Genomic DNA, 21,780 nt, shown 5'->3' on the forward strand with positions numbered 1-21,780 from the left:
TCTCTACTTATATCGGACAGCAGTTTTGAAGACTCGACCGTCAATGATGATCCCATCAGTGCCACTATTGAGGACGTACCACAGTCTCAGGCGGAGACGTCGCAACCCCCCAAGACCACGACTTTGTGCTCAAATATTAAGTATTACTATTACAAATACAGTTGCAGCAGTCCCTATACAAAATCTATGTAAAGGCATGGTAATGTTGCAGAGTATAGCTAGTGTGCAGGTGGGAGAAGGCCACAAACACGTATATGCTACCACTGCTATTTTTATATTGTTGCTTACATTCTGTTTCATCCCCTTCACAGTCTACAACGTTCCACAGCGAAAAATGAAACTAAACAAAACAGAACAAAAATGGTCAGAGCAATGAAGTCCATTATCGTGGATCACCTTCGTGAGGCGGATAGTGAGCTCAATGCCCAGGAAGATGCACGGTTTGAGAGATTTCTTGCGTCAGAAAAGGAAATGCATCAAACTTATGACGCAGTTAATGACCATGCATGATAGTCAGATTAAATTTTTTGAATGCACGTTTGCACGTACCATAGGGAATACCACACAAGCACAACAGCAAGACACAGCACCCATATGGTCCATACAACTATGAGCCTCCCTCAAATCCCCCAACACAAATCCCACAATCCTCAGAATATCGGGTATATAGACAACTGCCTTAGAGCAGCGGGTGATAAAACAATGTTTGTGTTTTAAGGTTCTGTTTGCACTGTACCCTCTACCCTGTTACCTACAAATCCAAACATTAGGTGTTTTTTTTTTTTACAGAGTGCCCTGTTTGCACTTTACACTTTTATAATTTTATATTGTTACCTCAGAAAATGTGCGGCAGTGGGATCCAGATATTGGGGCTACCCTGATACCTGCCAAAGCAAACAGTTTTTTTTTGTTTGTTTTTTACAGAGTGCCCTGTTTGCACTTTACTCTTTTATATTGTTACCTCAGGGCAGATGTCTTCACCTTGTGGCCCTCTAGCTGTTGTGGAAATACATAGCAAGACATGCTGGTACATGTAGTTCCACAACAGCTGGAGGGACACATGTTGAAGACCCCTTGCGTTATGTGGAATTTTACAGAGTGTCATGTTTGCACTTAAATATTTTATATTGTTACCTCAGAAAATGTGTGCCAACTGTTTAAAAGAAAACACATAATAACTTATAACTTTTGAACAAAATTTTTATAACTGAAAAACAAAATAAACACAAACTGTTTGCACACAAAAACTTGTCTGTCTTCTCTATCTACTGCAACATTGTTTGAAGATTGGCTGCAATGGTGGCCCTTATATACACTCGCTGGCAGCGTCATGCCCCCCCACCAAGCCTGGTGCATCATGTACAGTGACCCCCGCCCCATGATCATGTACATTCCACTCGGGGAGAAAGTTTTCTTTTTGTATCTCACATGTTATGGAGAATGCAGCAGGCTGCTACTGTATCTGGCATTATTTTCAAGTCCACATCATTCCTCTTCATGAGGCAGCGCCAGCGTCCTTTTTTTTTTTTTTTTTTTTTGCCCAAACGCATTTTCCACTGCCATACGGCCTGAACTTAGGGCATGGGTATATGATGTCTGTTCGGGAGATAAGTGAACATGCTGGGTGTAGCCCTTCATTAGCAGGCGCTGTAATGGGTATGCTGCATCACCAATGAGGTGGACCGGAATGTCCACACCATGTGCGATTACCGATTTCTGTTAATAAATTACAGTTTATGCATTATCATAAAACAGCCCGAGCCTATTTCAAACACATTAGTGAAACAGTGCTTACCATTATTTGTGGTCCACTACAGCTTGCAGGACAATGGAATGGAAACCCTTGCGATTGTAATAGTCTGCTGGGTTGTCACGGGGGCGATGATGGGGATGTGGGTCCCATCTATGGCACCAGCACACTGTGGGTAGCCACGCTTCTTAAATCCTTTTATAGTCGCATCTAGCCGCTGTCCTTGTGGCAAGGAAACAAAGCGATGGTACATGGTATCCACCAATGCCCGCGTGACCTGGTAGACAATCTTGCAGACCGTGTCAATCCCTACTCCAAATAAACTGGAAACTCTGCGATACTCTCCAGGGGTAGCATACCACCAGAGAGCAATCGCTAATCTCCTGGCTGGCTCAATGGGCTTCCGGAACCTGGTGGTCTGCATGGTTATTGCGGAGACAGTAGTTCCAAAACATACTCCAATGTAGCGCGAGACATCCTGAAGTTTTCCATCCACTGCTCCTCCCGATATGCTAAAATGGTCTGCATGAATGCTTCTCCATGTCTGCGATCTCTCACCCACATTCTTCGGCTTGGTGTAGAGTTCATTGTTCCGAGAGAAATAACAGTGGATGATATAAGCACTTCCCTCCTTTTCAAATATTTGCGTCGATAGGTAGCCCTCTCTGCAAAGAATTGAGCCTTCCTTCTCCAGCTCAGCAGTAGGTAGCACAAGATCAGAAGCTGCATCAAGCGGTCTGTAGCAGAAATAAGCAGCAGTAAACTGCAAACAGTCTGCGATTCCATGCTAGACACAGCTACTGCATCGGCGTCCATTGCTGCAATGCTCTGAGCAGGCCCCACCCCTCCCTTTTGGTCCTTTTGATGACATCATCTTGATGAGACCGTAAAAAGTCCATTTGTAATTACATCAATAGGCTTTTACAAAGCTTACCCGGGTTAGGTGGAAACAGATCAGACACGGGAATAACCCGTGTCGAAGTGCAGTGGAAATGGGGCAGCCGACACGGGTTGTAGCCGGGTTAAACATCCTGGATCGGACACGGTACTGAGGTGGAAAAGGGGTATTAGAGGGCACCTTGATTGCATTTTCCTGGTGGGCCCTTTATCTGTCAGTCGAGACTGATTGCATGCATACAAGAAGTACAGGCACTAAAACTTCAAATCATTTTATTAAAACTTGGAATCAGATTGTAATCACTCTAGTGCCTACATTATTAATTTCCTCTCCGGGAGATGCCCGGAGAGAAGTACGTGGCTGGCGGAGAGGGCGGGGATGAGCAAACAGTGTCATTAGGGCCCACCCCCTCACAGGGATAATGGTGTTATTGGGACATTTTTGCATAGGGGTGGGGATAAAAGAACACGATTAGCATATAACTGCATCATTAGGTCCCGCCCTCTCCACGGTTTCTACATATTTTTCTTCCCATTCTGCCTACTTCACTAGGAAGTGGGCAGAATGCGGGAGGGGTGCTCATTCTTCCGGGACTGTGGGGGACTACCCGAGAAACAGGGCGTCTCCCGCAGAATCCGGGAGAGTAGGCAAGTATGCTCTAGTAGCACTGTTTTCTTAACATCATCGAGTGATAAAATATGAAGTATCCTTCGCTTGCTATACTGAGGGAGGCCAGAATATCAGGAGCCTCTTGTTAGGCCTAGCCAAGGCAGGTCATGGTCCTGCTCATAAAGGACCCTATTGTGGTACAATACCTTCAGCAAACAGAAATGGTGACTTGTCAAAGAGACTACATATAAACTTAATTTATCTCAAAATAAAAGAACATTTAAACAAAATGTATTAACAACTACAAGTACGTAAAACAAGGCCAGAATACCACTTCAATCTCATTTGTTCGTGCACAGTTCCGGCACATGTGTAATAAATCCTTGAGAGGAGTACAGTTTGGCACTGGTGAGCCCCATAGCGGAGAATCGCAAATAGTGATAAAAATACCTCTAAAACAGAAAGGATTCAAATACCTTCTGTATCTGCAATCGGACAGGATCCCCATGAATAAATGTAAAATTCAAAAAATTGCCCCAAACTTTGAATTCACTCCAAGTCACTTGCCACCATGTCAAATTAGTTCTTTAATACCAAGCAGCGCCAAGCACGCACAGTAATATGCAGTGAACAAATTAATGAATCCAAAACAATTAAATGAGTACATTTATTAAAGCTATGTATAAAGGTTTTCAGAATATTTTAAGTGTATTAGTCTCCTAGCAGCTGTCTACATGCGATAAGTGATAAGCTGCAGGGACCGTTAATGATTGTTCTACAGATTAAAAATCATTAAAAATCTATGACACTTTGATGCAACAAGAACGCCAATCTTATTATCTGAAGAGCCTCTAAAACTTAATTAAGATCATGCTGCTCAATTTTATACATAAAGGGAGCTCCATAGTGGTGTTCGTTTGTAGGTTAGTGTTAAAATCTGAGGTTATATAGTAATATCTATTTAAAAAGGCTTCACTCATTCTTTCCCCTAGTTGTCATTTTGCAAGTCAGTATATAATAGTAACAGAAGCATTGTGATTATGTTTTTATTAACACACAGAACTAGAAGCATTTGATTATTTAAAAAATAAAGTTAAATGTGTAGCGGAAGTATTGTCCTAATCAATTTGAATCATTAGCATTGCAGTCTATGGAATGCATATGGGTGACCGTCTGACGGGATGCCAGCTGTCAGTATGTCAACAGTGGCATCCCCTCAGCCGCTCACCATGGTTCGGGCCTGGTGGCGAGCTTCGCTTAGCTCCCCCCAGGTTATATTCCCACTTGGGTGGTGGCGTGGACCCACCACCGCAGTGGGAATATGGGGCTGCCGTCAGGATGCCGGCAACCACATTTCCACGCTTGGCGGGGATCCCGACAGCCAGTATATAAACTGCATCCCCATTCTACAGCACGTGTCTGCAAGTTCTTTCTATCAATAAAAAGGCTTTTGCAGGGCCTACTGTATGATCAGCCACTTAATAGCTGATTTTTGTACGGAGGATGATTTCACTTGTAAATTCAATACAAACTTTTTTTCTTTGCAGATAAATGGTACATGTAACAGACGGATCTGTGTTAATCTACCACAAAAAATGTTAAAGCCATTTGCACTTAAAACCAGACTAAACTAAATAAGTGGAGGTATAAGTAAAAAAAAAAAAACACACACGACGGCATATGTAATAGGGTCAGAGTTTGCCAGTGGTGTGGGATGCCGACCAATCTTGGACAAGTTTTTAAAGCAGCAATCATTTACAAGCAAAACCATGCTCATTACATATGCCCCATGGTCTGCAAGTCTGCATATTTAAACTGGTCATACACTATCCATCTGAATGATTGTGACCACTATCCATCTGAATGATTGTGACCAACTTTATGATCTGACCAGCCAACTAAACTGCTATTCTCTCCAACTGCAGTCACAGAAGTAGACGGAAAAACTAATGTGGAGTTTCCCCTGATTTCAGAGTAACCATCACTAGTCTTGGCAATTGAGGGCTCTCCTCACAATGATTTGAACTAGGGCTGGCTTCCCCAGGGGCGAATAACTAGCCTTGTGCCAAAAATACCAGGGCTCTCCAGTACCAGATGCCAAGACACAAGTGTGTTAAAGTTAATAGTGAAAACATAGAATACACTTTGACCTTGGCACACTACAAGTACCAAGATGGCCTGGTTGATACACAACTGCCAGATGCAGTGTACATTTGACAAGGATTTTCAATTTAGTCCCTTAATTAAAATTGTAATTAGTTTAGTCACATTTTAGTCTTTTTCTTTGTTTTAGTCAAGATTTAGTCATTTAGTGGATAACAGTTTTAATTTAGTCAATGTTCTAGTCTACTCCAAAATTCCCTTGAGAAGTTTGCATACCTTTAACTATGTGTTTAGTAATTTAGGCTCAGTAGGCTGAGAGTATGTTACACACACAGTTTGACTTACCATAGTGCTCCCATACAGTATATCATATACAAATGAATACCTTTAAGCTGGGTACACACTAAACGATGGGAACCTATAGAGATGTTGGCCACGACAGACCCGGCGGGGGTGCCAGTATTGGCAAGTGCATACACACTTGTGGATGTCGTCAGCGACAGAGTTTCAGCGGGGAAAGGAGCGGGGCCATGCTGCATTCGGCAGCAAGGCATCACTAGCGAAATCCCCAGATTGAGATGCATGTACAGATGGGGGATGTCGCTAGCGACCCATGGGAGCGCACATTGCTAACCATCTAGTAGGTACACACTGGACGATAAAACGAATGTCATAACGAATGGTTGTCATCGGCAAATTTGTTTTAAAAAGTTGTCTAGTGTGTACCCAGCTTAAGTTTGTTAGAACAAACAAGTGTGGTACACAAGCCGGTTTCCTTCACAGCAGGTCATATTTATTTTCTGCAAATATCGAGAACACAATTGTTTTTTTAAAAATGTAAAACCCTAATTCCAGTGTTAAATTTTGTCAAGCACTTTAAATTTAGTTTTAGTCTTAGTCGCTTTTTTTGCTTTGTTTTAGTTTAGATTTAGAAGGTGGATCTCAATTTTAATTTTAGTCCTGAAAAACTGTAGTAGATGTTTTAGGAGAACCAAAAGTGCTAGCTTGTCCTGGGACCAAGGCCAACTGCAGCCTATAGTTTGCAGAGGAAACATGTAAGTATGGACATAGTAAAGAAAAATCACACTAACAAAAATACAAGTTTACTTTAAAACATCTTGTAATAAATACCATTAGTACTGTATTTCAAAGATTCTGAAGTAGTGGAAAAGTAGGCTTGGCATAGTTGGAACCATGATGGGAGGACTCTCACACTGCGGGTATCCCTTCTATCGTTCCAGTAGCCCAGGAAGGTAAAGCCCAGTTCTGGTTAACCCAATTTTTTTCCTCCCTGATTGGGGGGTAATCAGCACTAGACTGAAAGCACCATCGCTGGTGAAAATATGGGGGTGTGTCCCACTAAATTTCCATGATATATTTATTAGAAATACAGAAGTAGGTGTATTGGGGTATATGCAATTGCGGTCGAAATCCCAAAAATGTCGAAAAACGGGACATTTTCGCCCCCCCCAAAAAAATTTGACAATGCAATTCAGTACTTTGTCAAAAAAACGGACTTTCAAAATTCGACTTTTTGAAATTCGACATTTCTGCAATGGTACAAATGCGGCAATTCGACAAAAGTATATTCAATTGAAGATTGTAAATTCGACAACAGTGCTTTTAGACAGTAAATTCGTCATTTTCAATCTGCCACACTTTGCTGGCGGAATCTAATAAAAAAAAATTAAAAACATGTTTTTTTTGGTGTTTTTTTTATTGGTAATAGCATATCTATTTATATTAGAAGGGATTAGGTACTTGGTTTGTCTATTTTGGAGGCACAAGTATTATTTATATATTTTTAAAAATATATATATATTTATTTATTTTTTTAAATAGAATGGTAAAAATCAGAAAAAAAATGCGTGGGGTCCCCCCTCCTAAGCATAACCAGCCTCGGGCTCTTCGAGCCGGTCCTGGTTCTAAAAATCCGGGGGGAAAACTGACATGGGATCCCCCGTGTTTTTTAAAACCAGCACCGGGCTCTGCGCCTGGTGCAAAAAATACGGGGGACAAAAAGCGTAGGGGTCCCCCGTATTTTTACACCAGCATCGGGCTCCACTAGCTGGGTAGATAATGCCACAGCCGGGGGTCACTTTTATACAGCGCCCTGCGGCCGTGGCATTAAATACGCAACTAGTCACCCCTGGCCGGGGTACCCTGGAGGAGTGGGGACCCCTTCAATCAAGGGGTCCCCCCCCTCCAGCCACCCAAGGGCCAGGGGTGAAGCCCGAGGCTGTCCCCCCCCCCCCCATCCAAGGGCTGCGGATGGGGGGCTGATAGCCTTGTGAAAATTGAAAGAATATTGTTTTTTCCAGTAGTACTACAAGTCCCAGCAAGCCTCCCCCGCAAGCTGGTACTTGGAGAACCACAAGTACCAGCATTCGGGAGAAAAACGGGCCCGCTGGTACCTGTAGTTCTACTGGAAAAAAAATACCCAAATAAAAACAGGAGACACACACCGTGAGAGTAAAACTTTATTTCACACGTCGACACACACATACTTACCTATGTTTACACATGGGACCCCTTTCCCCGAATGCAGAGACCTCCCCGTGACTGCTGTCACAGAAAGGTCTCTTCAGCCAATCAGGAAGCGCCACTTCGTGGCACTCTCCTGATTGGCTGTATGCGCGTCTGCTGGCAGACAGCGCATCGCACAGCTCCCTCCATTAGTTTCAATGGTGGGAACGTTGCGGTCAGTAGTGGGGTTACCCGCGGTCAGCCGCTGATGCGGGTGACCTCACCGCTAACCGCAAAGTTCCCACCATTGAATATAATGGTAAGGCTTTGCGATGCGCTGTCTGACAGCTCAGATGCGCATAGCCAATCAGCAGAGTGCCACGACGTTGCGCTCGCTGATTGGCTGAAGGGACCCTCTGTGACAGGAGTCACGTGGGGTCCCGGCATTCGTGGAAAGGGGTCCCATGTGTAAACATGGGACCCCTTTCAGTCCGTTTGGTCCGGGTTGCCGTTTTATTGTTTTGCCAAATACGAGGATTATTTTAAAAGATCCGGACACTGGATCAGGTGAGTATAATTTTATTCACAGGTACCCCGGATTCTTCAGTGACGAGGGGGGCGTGGCAGTCAGCGGGTCAACATAGGTAAGTATGTATGTGTCGGCATGTATAAAATAAACTTTTACTTTCACGGTGTGTGTCTCCTGTTTTTATTTGGGTATTTTTTTTGCAGTAGAACTACAGGTACCAGCGGGCCCAATTTTCCACCCGCATGCTGGTACTTGTGGTTCTCCAAGTACCAGCTTGCGGGGGAGGCTTGCTGGGACTTGTAGTTCTTCTGGAAAAAACAATATTCTATCATTTTACTTAAGGCTATCAGCCCCCCATCCGCAGCCCTTGGATGGGGGGGGGGGGGGGGGGGGGGGGGACAGCCTCGGGCTTCACCCCTGGCCCTTGGGTGGCTGGAGGGGGGACCCCTTGATTGAAGGGGTCCCCACTCCCCCAGGGTACCCCGGCCAGGGGTGACTAGTTGGATATTTAATGCCACGGCCGCAGGGCGCTGTATAAAAGTGACCCCCGGCTGTGGCATTATCTGTCCAGCTAGTGGAGCCCGATGCTGGTGTAAAAAATACGGGGGACCCCTACGCTTTTTGTCCCCCGTATTTTTTGCACCAGGCGCAGAGCCCGGTGCTGGTTTTAAAAATACGGGGGATCCCCTGTCAGTTTTCCCCCCGGAATTTTAGAACCAGGACCGGCTCGAAGAGCCAGAGGCTGGTTATGCTTAGGAGGGAGGACCCCACGCAATTTTTTTTCGTGGTTTTTCCCGTTTTTTTTACAAGTCTAATCAAAATCCGTCAAATCGGCCGTTTTTCGAGAGCGGGACTGTCGAATCCGTTTTTTATTGAATATGTTGAATTCCGGCACCCACTTGCCGGAATTCGACGGTCGAATTGTGTCGAATTAAAAAACGGGTGAAAAATTGCCGCGATTCGCCGGCAATTGCATATACCCCATAGTGTCCACATACTGTACATCTGTGGTGAAAATTGTTTAGTTGGAGGAATAGTTTTTGGCCATAAATGGCATGATTATCTTCCAAATCGCCATTTAGTTTCCAAGTTGGTAGGATAACTGTAGTGTATGGCTAGCTTTACAGTACATTGCTGAACAAATACAATCAAACCATTATGACCAATAATAAACCAATGGTCTTAAACACAAATTGAAAAAATAATAATAATAATAAAAATATTAATAATAACAATAATAATAAATTATAATGTAATACAAAATGTTAGTATTATTTCATAATACTCTGCAAATCAATATCCAAGACTCCCTATAAACAGTGGTGGATTTTATCTAGGGGCTGCTCTGCTAACTACATGATGGACTACAAGCAGTCCTGGGGGGTGGGGGAGTGTATTTTTTCCCCCGGGACTGCGATAGTGAGCATTTCCCAAGAGACGCTACGGTACTCTGTAGCTGATGTAGTCACTAGAAAAAATGGCTGGATTGTTAATTTGTACACGTGCGCCAGATCACAATCCTGCTTACATGCACAAATACAGACCCCTGGCCTTCTAAGACACGAGCCGCGGCTGACTATAAATACCCCCAAATTATATAAAACTTTTACGTGCCTTTCTGTTATTTATCATTTAAATTATTTATGAGCTTGCTATGTTGACAACATGATGCTACCACCCCCAAAACACACTTGTAATTAGGAATGTGCGCCGGCCCAAATCTCGGGTTTTGGATTCTCGTTTTGGATCTGTATTTGTTTTGCTAAAACCTCAATTGCGAGTTTTGACTCTGTATTTGTTCTGGATCTGTATTTATTTATTTTTTGAAAGTCTTAAAAACAGCTAAAATCACAGAATTTGGGCCTGTTTTTGTTCCTACAGTATTAATCATCTCAACAACATTAATTTTCACTCAATTACAGTCAATTTTGACCACCTCACAATATTGTTTTCATCCAGTTTAGGCCAAAAGATTGCACCGAGGTAGCTGGATGACTAAGCTAAGCGACAGCACAAACATGTGGTACTTAAACTTCCAACATAGCACATCTAGGAAACAGAATAGTACTGCAGTGGCAGACAGGGTGGCAGTTTAATAAACTATACAAAATGTTTGTCGTCACAGTCAGCAATGCTCCAAACAGCACATAATGCAACGAAAAGATGGAATTGTCCTTGGGCCCTCTCACCCACTAGGAATAGTAATTAAACATTGCAGTTAAATTTCACCTACATTGTCGCACAATACATGTACAGAATGAGTAGAAAATAAAATATATTACTGTGGTACCACTTTCACCCACAGTATCACACATTACATGTGTGTGTCAGAAATAGTGATCAAACACTGCGGTTGACCTTCATCAACAGTGTCGCACAAAATGTGTACGAGTAGGAAATAATAATATACTGCGGTCTTACCATCAGTGTCACAGTTCTTATGAAATAAAAATAAAAATTGTATAGTACACTGGGGTACAGCACAAACAAAAAAATGTACTTATAATTACAGTATATTTTTTAGCTTTTTGTTTTTAGCTTTTATTTTTAAAAATTTTACACTGGGGTTGAGCCCCTGGATGGACTGACAGATCACCCCTTTCAGATACATCGGACAGAGCACTTCGTCTAGACTGATACAGAAGACAAGGCACCCGCCCCATGCCAGATAACACAGTACTGAGACGGACCCGTCCGTCTAGTACACTCTACACAGCCAGAGTGAAGATGGCGCCAATCACCGGGGACCTTTATAGAATCCAAATCCTGCGAGAATCCGACAGCGGGATGATGACGTTTTGCCTTGTTTTGGGATCAGTCTGGCAGGAAACCCTGGGCCGGACCCGCTCATCTCTAGTTGTAATGGTGTCAGCTGAGGAATGAGCAGGGTTAGGTTTGGACCACGCAAAATATTTGAAATTAGGACTAAAACATCGCAAAACCTGCTTTTGAAACGGTATTTTAAACGGTACTTAAAACGGGTCTGAGCAGTTAAACCCCTTTCATATCGCATGTTGTAACCGTTTTGGTACCTTTCACACTGAACCAGTTTCACCCATAGAAAACAGTGGTTGTCATTATAAATGGACTTTTCTGGCCCACACATATGACGTTTTTACACAATAAAGGAGGGGGAGGTGGTGGGGAGTGCTTTGATCAGTGCAGCAATCATGGCAGACAGAGCACATGTCTCCAGCGAGTTTGTCATTGTTTCTGCTGTACTACTTCTGGATTCTGCTAATGAGAGTATATTTGCTATTCTCTCATTATGTAGCCTGGTTATCGAGTGTTTTAGGAGGAGTAGTAGAAGACTGCAGTGTTTGTCTGAATATGGGAGGAGTATGCGCAATGTCGTGCGAGAGAGAGCCCTTTCAAGGCGACAATACCTGCGCAGGAGGAGGTCTTTCATATCTGCTTCCATGAACACCATTCTAGCCTTAAATCTGTCGACACAGCGAAGATTGTGGGCTAGAGATCGTCCGAGTGGTGATGTATTCATGCAGAGTGTCCTTAACTTTCAGGACGTGCAGTGGAAGGCTCACTTTAGAATGTCACGTGAGACATTCCACTACCTTTTAGATCTATTAACCCCAGCACTCAGTAGACAAGTTACAAACTTCCGTCGACCATTAGAGCCAAGCAGGAGGCTTGCCATTGCTTTGTTGTGGTACGCCACTCCTGGCGAATATCGCACTATCGCTTGTCTATTTGTAGTTGGAATTTTTACTGTCTGCAACACTGTTCATGAAGTCACCCTTGCTTTGGTGGACAATCTATACCATCGATTTATTTGTCTTCCGCAAGGCCCACGTTTAGACGAGACCATTCAGGGGTTTGCTTCAAAAGGATATCCGCAGTGCGCTGGCGCAATAGATGGAACACACATCCCTATAATTGCTCCGGAGGACAATCCAGCGGATTACCATAACCGAAAAGGATGGCATTCAATTGTTTTGCAAGCTGTGGTCGATCATAAGTATTGGTAAGAATGTTCTGTCCATTCTTTTTTTTTAAATGAAGTGTATTTTTGGAACCTACTAGAACAAGTATATATATATATATATATATATATATCTATCTTTATATAAAAACAGTAATATCCACATACATTGCAGTAAAGATTTCCAAACTTCGTGAAGTCCACACGACCAGCAGAATTGCGCTCAACCGAGCTGGAAATGTCTCGTCGACTCCGGACCCGGCGGGTGACGTCACAACGTCCTCAGCAGAAAGCCACGCCCAACGCGTTTCGACCTATCACAGTCTTCGTCAGGGGATGTGGTCAATGTGTATTGGCACGATCTTATATACCCATTCCAATTCATAACAGCTGTTACTACTTAATTATACTTCATAGTAATGCACTCACATTTCACAATTGGAAAAACGGCAGATTATCCATACAGGCTTTTCAGCAAAAATTGTCTATCCCATTTAATACATATTTTTTAAATAAAATTTTATTACATTGCAAATCTCCAAAGTAGTTCAATTGTTGCAGGCAGTTCATTTCATGGTCTAGCGGTCTGCTAACAGTCAAAATTAATCTCAGCTGTTCATTATAAAGCAAAAAATGGGATTGACACTTCTCACTTCACAAAGTATAGACTAGTCACTACCACTAACACTTTATATATATTTTAAAAACACACTAAATAGCAAATACATATGAACCATAGTTTAAAAATATTACCAAAAATATCATAATGGTTTGCAGAGGCTTATATAACTGATCATATTGTAAACTATATTTTGTTAAATCATGCTGTTATTATTTATTTGTCTATTTCCAAATAACTCTACTAGCATGAATTAAAAGGGAATCTCTTTAAAGAGTGAGTCAGCTCATAACTCAAATCTTGGGTTTCTAATTGAAGCGGAAGAATTATTCTTTATTATTTTACGTTAGGCTGTAACAGAAAAAGTGTCAGCCATGAACCCCCCATGGATCCACTCGCCGGGATTTAGCCGCTGCCACGTTCGGATCATCAGAAGGGTCATGACTCCCACATTAGCAGTGTAAAAAGGGTACTATATCGCAACCCTCATTGAGACCAAATGGTACAAAAGTGTTTAATGTATAGATCCAGTATGTTTCTCTCTGGCTAAGTTTTTTTAAAAGATCTCCACCTCTCTCATCCAGGCAGACCTTCTCTATTGCCTTAAAGGAGAAACCATTTAAACTGGAACTAGTGCACTCTGAGAAATGACGTGGAACACTATGATTATCTATTTTGTGCAGTATATTGCGGGTGTGTTCTAATATACGTAATTTTAACATACGCCTGGTCTTTCCAATATAACGTTTCCCACATTTACACTCCAACATATAGATTACATGAGTGCTCACACAACTTAATTTACCTTTAATTTTCCAAGATTTATCATTACTTGAATTCAAGAATTGTTTATTATCTCTATTTACATACTGGCACATTTTACATTTGTTACAAGGAAAAAATCCTTCCAATCTATTACCTCCCTCATATTTGTTGGCTTTTCTCATATTACTAGGGGCCAAACGATCCTTCAGGGAACATGATTTTTTATATATAATCCTTGGATATTGTGTGATCACATCTTTAAGTAGCGGGTCGAGGCTTAATATGCCCCAATGTTTATTTAAAATTTTCTTAATCTCCCCTCCGCCTTTATTGTAACGGGTTACAAAAGGTACTTCAAATTTATCAATGTGTTCTTTATCTTTTCTTCTGTCTTTATATACCAAGAGTTCTTGTCTATCTCTATTTAACGCTTTCTCATAGCATCTCTGTATTAGATTATCTGGGTACTTTTTCTCTTTAAATCTCTCACTATAGATCTGCACCTGTTCTTTGAATTTCTCTTGTTCCGAACAGTTTCGTTTCAGTCGAACGAACTGTGAATAAGGGATATTTTCAATCCATTTTTTATAGTGACAGCTTTGAAAGTGTACATAGCTGTTACGATCTACACTTTTAATATATGTATAAGTATCAATTTTTGCTCCTTCGTTGGATTTTCTACTATCCAGTACAAGATCTAGAAACTCTATAGTATCATTATTATACTTTATAAGTAAAGTGCAAATTATATTCATTCTTATTTAATTCAATCATAAATTCGTCCAGCAAATCTAAACCTCCAGACCATACCACAATGATATCATCTATAAAGCGCTTATACTTGTGTATATATTTCAAAAATCGATTATTATTAAATATAGATTCCCTTTCCCATTTACCCATATACAAGTTTGCTAAACTCGGGGCATAAGGCGTTCCCATAGCTACGCCGCACTCTTGGTTAAAGAAAGTTCCCTGAAAGTTGAAGTAATTATTTTTAAGTATATATTCAATGCACTCCAAAATAAATCCCTTCTTATTATCACCCATTCTCATGTCCTCCTCCAAAAACATTTTTACAGCACTAATTCCCCCAACGTGTGGTATACTCGTATAAAGGGCCTCGACGTCAATCGTTACCCAACTAAACTCAGTTTTCCACTCCAAGTCCCCCATTTCTTTAAGGACCTGTGTGGAGTCCTTAATATAAGAGGTTAGACCCAAAACATAATCTTTTATATGCGCATCAATAAATTCAGACATATTTGAAGAAGCAGACCCAATTCCAGAGATTATCGGGCGACCGGGTGGTTTCTCCAGCCGTTTATGTATTTTAGGTAAACTATAAAATAAAGGTACCCGAGGATGTGGATTAAACATAAAACCCATTTCGTCCATACTTATACTACCATTTTTTACACCCTTATCTAGAAGTGTTCGAATTTCTTCAACAATTCGTTCAGTGGGATCTTCTAACAATTTTTTATAAGTTTTATTATCACTCAGGAGTCTCTCACACTCCATAAGGTAATCTTTTTTATTTAATAAAACTATACCCCCACCCTTATCCGCCATTTTTAATACCAGTAGGGGGTCATTCTCTAAACCTTTTAGGGCTGCTCTCTCCCCTTTACTTAGATTATCTTTGAATCTGAATTCATTGCTACACATCTTGTCCAGATCCTTTTTAACTAATTTAGAGAACGTATCGATAAAGTTCCCCCTCGATTCTACCGGATAAAAGTTAGATCTCTTTTTAAAGGTATTGGTATTATTTGCAGTCTCTTCTGTTTCTGTAACTTTTTTATTCTTAGCAAAATGGCGTTTCAACGTTAGGTTTCTCGTAAACTTATTTATATCTATAAATAATTCAAAACCTTTTGGAGCAGTATTAGGGGCAAATGATAAACCCTTTGACAACAGGGAAATTTCGTTTTTACTTAACACATGATCAGATAAATTAAAGACATCTGTTTTTACTGGGAGTTCTGTTTCCTCATTTTTACCCCTCTTTCCTCCTCTCTTTGTTCGTCTTTCTTTCTTTTTGTCCCAGAAGTTGGACTGGGGTTTGGTTCCCTGTTGTGTAAATTTCTCCGTTCCCTCCAATTGCGATCTCTCTGAAAAAAATGTGTATTCTGTTTCTATAATCAGGTGTTTTTAATGTTTCAAATCTGTTTGTCAATGGAATCCTATCACCATCTCTCTCATTCCCTTTAGGAAACCTCTTATTTATATACTGAGTTTTATACTGATAATTTGTTTTCACATTTGTGTTCAGATCCCTCCTTTGTTTGGGCCAGTTTCTAATTGTTCCTTCTCTATAATCAATCGTATCCCGTTTGAACTTGCTAACCTTCGTTTCTAAAATCTCACTCTCTAATTTTTTAATACGTATATCCCCCTCACTTTTGAGATCATTTAACTCTTTCAGATCTTTTATGGGATCTAGTTGTTTCTCTAGTTCACAAATTTCTTTGTCTATCTCAACCAATTCCTTTTTTCTTTCTAAAATAATAAGCCTCATTAAATCCATTGAACTATTTTCTAGTATCTGGTTCCATTCCTGCATAAAAGTCTGCCTCTCATTTCCAAAGGTAGGTTTTTTAAAAAGCCTCAGCCCCCTTGGTACCATCTTGTGGCATTCTTCATTTCTCAGATTTCTTCTATCACTTCTTAAAAAAGCCATCAAGAAGAGAAGTTGTGGTTGTGTATATCTGATCTCTTCTTGATGGCTTTTTTAAGAAGTGATAGAAGAAATCTGAGAAATGAAGAATGCCACAAGATGTTTGATGAGCACTTAGATGTTGGTTTTAAGAGAACTTTTAAAGATAATCGGTTTAGACTTAGACTCCCTTTGGAATAAGTTAGAAAGAGTATATACAAGAGATATGAAATTAAGTTGGGAAATCACGACATTAGAAAAATATGTTGAACATAAAATGGTACCAAGGGGGCTGAGGCTTTTTAAAAAACCTACCTTTGGAAATGAGAGGCAGACTTTTATGCAGGAATGGAACCAGATACTAGAAAATAGTTCAATGGATTTAATGAGGCTTATTATTTTAGAAAGAAAAAAGGAATTGGTTGAGATAGACAAAGAAATTTGTGAACTAGAGAAACAACTAGATCCCATAAAAGATCTAAAAGAGTTAAATGATCTCAAAAGTGAGGGGGATATACGTATTAAAAAATTAGAGAGTGAGATTTTAGAAACGAAGGTTAGCAAGTTCAAACGGGATACGATTGATTATAGAGAAGGAACAATTAGAAACTGGCCCAAACAAAGGAGGGATCTGAACACAAATGTGAAAACAAATTATCAGTATAAAACTCAGTATATAAATAAGAGGTTTCCTAAAGGGAATGAGAGAGATGGTGATAGGATTCCATTGACAAACAGATTTGAAACATTAAAAACACCTGATTATAGAAAACAGAATACACATTTTTTTCAGAGAGATCGCAATTGGAGGGAACGGAGAAATTTACACAACAGGGAACCAAACCCCAGTCCAACTTCTGGGACAAAAAGAAAGAAAGACGAACAAAGAGAGGGAAGAGAGGAGGAAAGAGGGGTAAAAACGAGGAAACAGAACTCCCAGTAAAAACAGATGTCTTTAATTTATCTGATCATGTGTTAAGTAAAAACGAAATTTCCCTGTTGTCAAAGGGTTTATCATTTGCCCCTAATACTGCTCCAAAAGGTTTTGAATTATTTATAGATATAAATAAGTTTACGAGAAACCTAACGTTGAAACGCCATTTTGCTAAGAATAAAAAAAGTTACAGAAACAGAAGAGACTGCAAATAATACCAATACCTTTAAAAAGAGATCTAACTTTTATCCGGTAGAATCGAGGGGGAACTTTATCGATACGTTCTCTAAATTAGTTAAAAAGGATCTGGACAAGATGTGTAGCAATGAATTCAGATTCAAAGATAATCTAAGTAAAGGGGAGAGAGCAGCCCTAAAAGGTTTAGAGAATGACCCCCTACTGGTATTAAAAATGGCGGATAAGGGTGGGGGTATAGTTTTATTAAATAAAAAAGATTACCTTATGGAGTGTGAGAGACTCCTGAGTGATAATAAAACTTATAAAAAATTGTTAGAAGATCCCACTGAACGAATTGTTGAAGAAATTCGAACACTTCTAGATAAGGGTGTAAAAAATGGTAGTATAAGTATGGACGAAATGGGTTTTATGTTTAATCCACATCCTCGGGTACCTTTATTTTATAGTTTACCTAAAATACATAAACGGCTGGAGAAACCACCCGGTCGCCCGATAATCTCTGGAATTGGGTCTGCTTCTTCAAATATGTCTGAATTTATTGATGCGCATATAAAAGATTATGTTTTGGGTCTAACCTCTTATATTAAGGACTCCACATAGGTCCTTAAAGAAATGGGGGACTTGGAGTGGAAAACTGAGTTTAGTTGGTTAACGATTGACGTCGAGGCCCTTTATACGAGTATACCACACGTTGGGGGAATTAGTGCTGTAAAAATGTTTTTGGAGGAGGACATGAGAATGGGTGATAATAAGAAGGGATTTATTTTGGAGTGCATTGAATATATACTTAAAAATAATTACTTCAACTTTCAGGGAACTTTCTTTAACCAAGAGTGCGGCGTAGCTATGGGAACGCCTTATGCCCCGAGTTTAGCAAACTTGTATATGGGTAAATGGGAAAGGGAATCTATATTTAATAATAATCGATTTTTGAAATATATACACAAGTATAAGCGCTTTATAGATGATATCATTGTGGTATGGTCTGGAGGTTTAGATTTGCTGGACGAATTTATGATTGAATTAAATAAGAATGAATAGAATTTGCACTTTACTTATAAAGTATAATAATGATACTATAGAGTTTCTAGATCTTGTACTGGATAGTAGAAAATCCAACGAAGGAGCAAAAATTGATACTTATACATATATTAAAAAAGTGTAGATCGTAACAGCTATGTACACTTTCAAAGCTGTCACTATAAAAAATGGATTGAAAATATCCCTTATTCACAGTTCGTTCGACTGAAACGAAACTGTTCGGAACAAGAGAAATTCAAAGAACAGGTGCAGATCTATAGTGAGAGATTTAAAGAGAAAAAGTACCCAGATAATCTAATACAGAGATGCTATGAGAAAGCGTTAAATAGAGATAGACAAGAACTCTTGGTATATAAAGACAGAAGAAAAGATAAAGAACACATTGATAAATTTGGAGTACCTTTTGTAACCCGTTACAATAAAGGCGGAGGGGAGATTAAGAAAATTTTAAATAAACATTGGGGCATATTAAGCCTCGACCCGCTACTTAAAGATGTGATCACACAATATCCAAGGATTATATATAAAAAATCATGTTCCCTGAAGGATCGTTTGGCCCCTAGTAATATGAGAAAAGCCAACAAATATGAGGGAGGTAATAGATTGGAAGGATTTTTTCCTTGTAACAAATGTAAAATGTGCCAGTATGTAAATAGAGATAATAAACAATTCTTGAATTCAAGTAATGATAAATCTTGGAAAATTAAAGGTAAATTAAGTTGTGTGAGCACTCATGTAATCTATATGTTGGAGTGTAAATGTGGGAAACGTTATATTGGAAAGACCAAGCGTATGTTAAAATTACGTATATTAGAACACACCCGCAATATACTGCACAAAATAGATAATCATAGTGTTCCACGTCATTTCTCAGAGTGCACTAGTTCCAGTTTAAATGGTTTCTCCTTTAAGGCAATAGAGAAGGTCTGCCTGGATGAGAGAGGTGGAGATCTTTTAAAAAAACTTAGCCAGAGAGAAACATACTGGATCTATACATTAAACACTTTTGTACCATTTGGTCTCAATGAGGGTTGCGATATAGTACCCTTTTTACACTGCTAATGTGGGAGTCATGACCCTTCTGATGATCCGAACGTGGCAGCGGCTAAATCCCGGCGAGTGGATCCATGGGGGGTTCATGGCTGACACTTTTTCTGTTACAGCCTAACGTAAAATAATAAAGAATAATTCTTCCGCTTCAATTAGAAACCCAAGATTTGAGTTATGAGCTGACTCACTCTTTAAAGAGATTCCCTTTTAATTCATGCTAGTAGAGTTATTTGGAAATAGACAAATAAATAATAACAGCATGATTTAACAAAATATAGTTTACAATATGATCAGTTATATAAGCCTCTGCAAACCATTATGATATTTTTGGTAATATTTTTAAACTATGGTTCATATGTATTTGCTATTTAGTGTGTTTTTAAAATATATATAAAGTGTTAGTGGTAGTGACTAGTCTATACTTTGTGAAGTGAGAAGTGTCAATCCCATTTTTTGCTTTATAATGAACAGCTGAGATTAATTTTGACTGTTAGCAGACAGCTAGACCATGAAATGAACTGCCTGCAACAATTGAACTACTTTGGAGATTTGCAATGTAATAAAATTTTATTTAAAAAATATGTATTAAATGGGATAGACAATTTTTGCTGAAAAGCCTGTATGGATAATCTGCCGTTTTTCCAATTGTGAAATGTGAGTGCATTACTATGAAGTATAATTAAGTAGTAACAGCTGTTATGAATTGGAATGGGTATATAAGATCGTGCCAATACACATTTACCACATCCCCTGACGAAGACTGTGATAGGTCGAAACGCGTTGGGCGTGGCTTTCTGCTGAGGACGTTGTGACGTCACCCGCCGGGTCCGGAGCCGACGAGACATTTCCAGCTCGGTTGAGCGCAATTCTGCTGGTCGTGTGGACTTCACGAAGTTTGGAAATCTTTACTGCAATGTATGTGGATATTACTGTTTTTATATAAAGTGATTGATTTTACGTTTACCAGTGCGCTCTCCTTATTGCTTCTAGTACCAATACCACTTACTCCCTGGCTGGGAGTTGGATTGAGCAGCACTGGAATAACATCCTCTAAAAAAAGACTCTGGAAACACGGACATGCAGCGCAGGGATTGAATCCTGTTGTTTTATATATATATATATATATATATATATATATATATATATATATATATATATATTTATATATATATTTATTTAGCTTCACAGATGTTTTTATTGGATGGCCGAGTCATTCACATGATGCACGTGTGCTTGCTAATTCCGATCTCTACCGTGTAGCAGAGAACAATGAAGGTGGACGGCTTTTTCCAAGAGGTATGTAAAAATATATAATCATTACAATTTGGCATTGCAGGGCCTGGTGTACATGTACTTTATTATAAATTGCCATATTGTCAATATTACACACCAACATAAACTGCTGTGGACTTTCCCCCTGTATGACCGCCATCACCTGTGTTGAAGTAATAATGGTGTTTATACACAGGTGACGGCAATCATACATTGATGAAAGTCCAGTAGCCGAGCATTTGGACCCAAATGTGTTGGGTCATTTGGAGTGGTATATATGAATGAGTAATGCTTACATTATGCCTGTAGAATGTTGCCTTTCCAGCTAGTTTGGTAATACATTTGTCAGTATGCTGTGGCCCAGATATAGCATTGTCTAATAGCAGAAATGTAGTAGGGCATGGTGGGATGTGTAGTTCCTAGTCAGTTGGTCAGCAGAGGATGCAGTCCCATGAGATATGTAATGTCATTCAACGACCATTGACCCGGAAGCAAGAATGTAATGTTGTGTGGTATGGTATGCCGGTGGCTGGGCTCCTGGCGTCCAGCATACCGGCGACGGAAGCCCACCCGCCGGAATAGCAACAGCGTGGCGAGTGCAAATGAGCCATTTGCGGGCACAGTGGCGCGCTACAGGCGACACGCTATTTATTCTCCCTCCAGGGGGGTTGTGGACCACCACGAGTGAGAAAAACTGTTGGTATGCCGGCTGTTGGCCTTCCGACGCCGGTATACTGTGCGCAGGGATCCCGACAGTCAGCAACCTTAAAACCACCCATGTGATGATGTGCATATACCAATTGATCTTTGCTAATTTGATTCTTTTTCTATTTTTAAACTAGAAATCTAAATTTGTGGATGGAGTTGAAATTCAAGTCCACATAATCGGTGATGCAGCCTACCCTTTACGAAGATGGCTGATGAAGGGGTACACCCAACATGTT

At 40.1% G+C, this 21,780-nt stretch overlaps 1 protein-coding gene and 1 long non-coding RNA gene across 4 annotated transcripts in view; one reads left to right on the forward strand and one right to left on the reverse strand.

Moving 5' to 3' along the window:
- LOC134909640 (uncharacterized) overlaps positions 1 to 1,164 on the forward strand; it is an 84,107-nt gene extending 82,943 nt beyond the window's left edge. The window contains exon 3 of the long non-coding RNA XR_010175990.1: positions 312 to 1,164. This is a non-coding gene — a long non-coding RNA (uncharacterized LOC134909640). The remainder of the gene's footprint in view (positions 1 to 311) is intronic.
- The window catches only part of LOC134909628 (la-related protein 6-like), a 97,158-nt gene that overhangs the window by 50,147 nt on the left and 25,231 nt on the right, over positions 1 to 21,780 (reverse strand). The gene's annotated exons all lie outside the window — the stretch shown is intronic.

Source organism: Pseudophryne corroboree, chromosome 1 (genome assembly GCF_028390025.1).
Source record: "Pseudophryne corroboree isolate aPseCor3 chromosome 1, aPseCor3.hap2, whole genome shotgun sequence".
Classification (NCBI taxonomy): Eukaryota; Metazoa; Chordata; class Amphibia; order Anura; family Myobatrachidae; genus Pseudophryne; species Pseudophryne corroboree.